This window comes from Mustelus asterias, chromosome 3, assembly GCF_964213995.1.
Source record: "Mustelus asterias chromosome 3, sMusAst1.hap1.1, whole genome shotgun sequence".
NCBI classification, from domain to species: Eukaryota; Metazoa; Chordata; class Chondrichthyes; order Carcharhiniformes; family Triakidae; genus Mustelus; species Mustelus asterias.
Genome location: NC_135803.1, coordinates 61,199,469 through 61,204,007, shown reverse-complemented (window position 1 = coordinate 61,204,007; position 4,539 = coordinate 61,199,469).

Below are 4,539 nucleotides of genomic sequence, written 5' to 3'. Positions count from 1 at the left end.
CAGAAGGTATAGCTGCAGCCACAGTCTCCTGTCTGGAAGATCCTGGCATGGGCTCAAGCCCTTCCTCCTCTCTTGGGGTTCCTGTGGGCCCCTGGATCACTCCATGGGATGGCAATGCTTCAGCAGTGAGCCCCAGAAGTTCCAGCGTCACCAGGCCAGTCCTGGAGGATCACTTGCGTCCTACCCATGGTGGTCGAGCCCTCCACGATGGCCATTTAAGTCAGGGGGCACTGTCAATGGCCGCAGCAAGTGCCCTCTGAGACTCGGCCATGCTCTGCAACCCCTCAGCTGTGGCCCTCTGAGATTGGGCCACGTTCTCAAGGGCTGCTGCCATAGCCCGCTGTGTCTCAGCACTGCCCTGCTGGGTCTCCTGCAAGCTCTCGAGCCTCTCAGCCATGGTCTGCAGAACCTCAAGAATCCTGTTCAGTCCCTCAGCTGTGGCCCGCTGTGATTCAGCCGCGGCCCTCTGGGACTCTGCTGTGGCCTGCTGTGACTCTGCCATCGCTTGGAGCCTGCCACTCATGGTGAGGATCCCCTGCCCCAGGCTTTCCACTGCAGACACCATCCTTGCAGTGTTGGCCTGGTAACCACGCAAGACAGGCAATAGCTGGTCCGCTTGAAAGCTTTGGGACTTCTCCCAATAGCCTTGCAGTTGGTCCAGTGTGGCCGTCAGCCCCTCCTGCATTCCCTGGCCCTGTTGTTGCATCTCCAGCAGCTGAGGGAGAAGTGATCTCAGAGGACCAGCATGTAGTCTGGGGCTAGCTGAGTCCTCGCCTCCGACAGGCCCCCGCATGCCAGAGGCTCGGACGTTCCCTCCTCCACCCGATGTACATTATCAGATGTGTTGTGCTCACCAGAGAGTGACCCAGAAGCCTCACCACTAACTGGAAATACTGATGTGTCAGTATCTGGGACGGTGAGTTGTGAGGTGGAAGCTGATGCTAAAACTGTGCCACCCTCAGAGGTCCCTTCACCCATATCCTCCGAGGACTCATCCGGGCTGTCTGGACCAGGGTGAGCGGGAGCTACAGTCGGGGCCTGGAGTCCAGAAGGCCCCGAGGTGTCCGGATGTGTCCCTGCAACACAGGACACAAGGTTAAGTGCAAGGGAAGGAGAGGAATCCGGGATGCCAAACACGTGATTCACATTTCTCCATTGAACATAGAACAAAGCACCAAGAAAATTACATCACAGGAACAGGCCCTTCGACCCTCCAAGCCTGTAGTGACCAGGCTGTCCATCTGATTTGTAACCCCCGACAATTCCGGGAACCATATGCCTCTCTTCCCTTCCCATTCACATAACTGTAAAGACGCCCCTTAGAGGTCACTATCGTAATTGCCTCCCTGACCTCAGGCACCTACTACCCTCTCTGTGCAAATTAACATGCCTCGTACATCTCCTTAAAACCTTGCCCCTCGCACCCGAAACTCGTGCCCCCGAGAAGTTGCCCCAAAGTGAGTGGAGGAATGACAGGTGCTCACGTCTTGACAACAGCACAACCATGCTGTCGCTGACAGCCTGCATCCCCCCTTCTCTTCAGAGTTCCAGCGCCTGCTCCGCAAAGTGGGTGAGGACCCGGAGGTCTGGCTCACCACCCCCTGTCATCGCCTTCTCACAGGTATTATGGTCAGTCTTCCCCTGTGGAGACAGAAGGAGCCATGAAAGTAATGATGGCGTGACTCCTGCAGAGTATCAGGTGGTGAGAGATGCAAGCATAGTGGGGCTCTTGGGAGGATAGGAAGGAGCAGCCTGGGAGTCAGGAGCTGGAAGCATGCAGGGTGCTGGGGGCGGGAGGATCTGAGGGAGATTTGGGGCAGATGCAAGATGGGGTTCCGCACTCACCCTTGCTGCACGGATGAGGTCATTAATTTTTTTCCAGCACTGCTTCCTGGTTCAGGGGGCCAGTGCCCTGGCACTGACCGAGGTGACGACTTCCTCCCAGGCTGCATTTCCATCAGAACCCCTGGGTCTGCGTCCCCCTGGGGGGAACAGGGTGTCCCGCCTCACCTCTGCTGCATTGCCTGTTCAAATTGCCCTCAGAAAAATGGGGGGCTGGTCATGTGCACTTTGTCCTGTACTGCCTGCCTGTCCATTCTTGTGTTTTTAATGGCGCTGTCCCTCGTTAGGGCAGATCAGCTGCAGGCAGTTTGACAGAGCATTCCAGCAAGTTCCATGCAGTTTGCTTGTTAGCATTGAGAGGAAGGCAAGTGAGCAGTTATAGGTGTGCTGATGGGGAGGGAGGCGGGTGGTGGATCAGTGCCTCAATGATTGGTGACAGGGGAGAGAGACGGAGGTGTCCAGAGGAGATGGGGGCCTTGTGCAGGAGGGCCAGGGTAGGGGTGAGGGGGATCACTCTGCCTGATACCTGTAGGGTGGAGGGGGGAGGGTGGATCTCTCTGCCTGAGCTCAGTGGAGGGAAAGGGGGGGTCCGCTGCCATTCTGCCTGTGATCAGTTGCGGGGGGGGGGAAAGGGAGGTCTGCTGCCACCCTTCCTGAGATCAGTGGGGGGGGGGAAGGGAAGGGGGGGTCCACTACCACTCTACCTGGGATCGGTGGAGGGAAGAGGGAGGGGCCCATGATCGGTCTGGGTGATGGGCGAGTGGGGGGATAAGGCAATGTCTGTGGGCACCAGGGGGAGGCATCATCCAACCCAGGAGTGATGTGGCAGGGGAATGTTTTTCTATCTTTTTTTTGCGCATGTGCAGTTGGAGGCACTGATCGGAGCTGCAGGATTTTGGGCGTGTTAAGCCCCGCCCACAGGCTTGTGCAGCGCGATTTGGAATCGCTGATTTTTTTGCAGGCAGAGTGCGCATGGGGGTGCCGGAGAACGGGTCTAAAAGTCGGATCTGAAACACTCCCAGTTTCAAGTCCACCCAGCACTTAGAATCAAAATGGTAAAATAAGGCCCTAAGCGCAAACTGAATGGAATGAATCTCACAGAGTCCGTCGAGAGATTCATGCTGGTAAGGGTAGGGTGGAGCCTGAACCCATCCGAGAGGCCGGCATCAATGCGTTGAGCGGGCCAGTGCACATGCGCCGATCCATCAGTGGGGAGATTGGTGCATGCGCATTGTCCCCCCCACATCGCTGGCCTTCCAATTGCTTCCTCGGGTCCCCCCTCCCAATCGTTGCCTTCTATGAACCCCCCCATGGCCAGCCTGACCACCCCCCCTCCCCCCATGGCCATCCCCGATTACCTTCTACCTTCCAACCCCATTGATCCCTAATGCAGAGTGCACAGCGGGTCACCCTGCAACCACTACCGATCAGTCCTGCCCCCCAGTAGGCCCCACACCCTTGCACTGCCCGGTGCCCAGTGCCAGGGTGCCAGGCCGACACTGCCAGGTTGTCAGGCTGGCAGTGCCAGCATATCAGTGCCCAAGGGTCACCTACATGTCCCTGACTTCCCAGGTGGGCCTCAAAGACCTCTGTTCCCACCAACAGGGTGATCACTCCTGGTCCCCGTTTATGGAGACCAGCTTTAATCCCCGCTGGTGGGAACCTCCCCCGTTAGGGTTGGAGACATTAGCTAGCCTGGAGGATACTGTCCCGGGCTCGCTGATGATATGGAAATGTGAACTTCAGTGTGGTAATCAGCCTCACACTAATTTCCGGTGCGAGGCTGATTACTTTTTAAAAAAATGATCTGGGAGAGTCGCAATTGGATGGACGCTGGTCGCAAGTCCCACTACAGGCCCCCTGCTGATATCTCCCAGCCCGCTGGGCTACTCGAGTAGTGCAGCAGGCCAGGAGAATTGCAACCATTATCTTCTTTAAAGAAAGAGGGATGTTACATTATCATGTTATTCAAACAGAGTTAGGAACTATATTGTTCAGTGTTGTATACCTAAGTATTCAGTGGCCACATCACTCATGACTGAACTACATTTGTTCTGACCTAACAATGTATCATTCCACAGCACATGGTGAGATCTGAAAAATACACGATTGATGTCAACTCTGGGATATGGTTAATAATGTGATTATTTTAAACTTGTGGGAACTAGAAGACATAACAACCATTGTTAGCTGGTAAGGCTCTCTATGCGCAGGATGGGCTTGCAAAAATTATTCCTCCACTCATGAATGGAGGAAACTTTCTTTAAAAAAACTGAGAAGCATGTAGACTATTTTTCCCCAGATGTTAATTCAATTACAGAATAGAAAGGTTTTCCCAAAGTCAAACTAGATGATGTCATCATCTTGAATGCCGTCACATGTTCTGATGAGTGACTTACCCTCAGTGACAGTACTGGCATTGGCAAAAGAATGGAACTGATGGTTAGGGAGATTGCCTGTATAAAAATAACCTATTAGTAGCAGCCAGTACAGCTTAAGAAGGAGAAACCTGAGGTGAATAAAGAATTGGCTGAACGTAAACAGTGACCAGGCTCTGTGACACAAGAGGTCATTCCGATTAGCATAGGAGAACCCAATTCTAATCAATCACTGGGCTGCAGGACACTAACCTTACCAGATTCTGGGCTGGGGGTGGGGAGTGGGAGCAGGAGCTGGGGAAGGAGTGTGCTTGAAGAG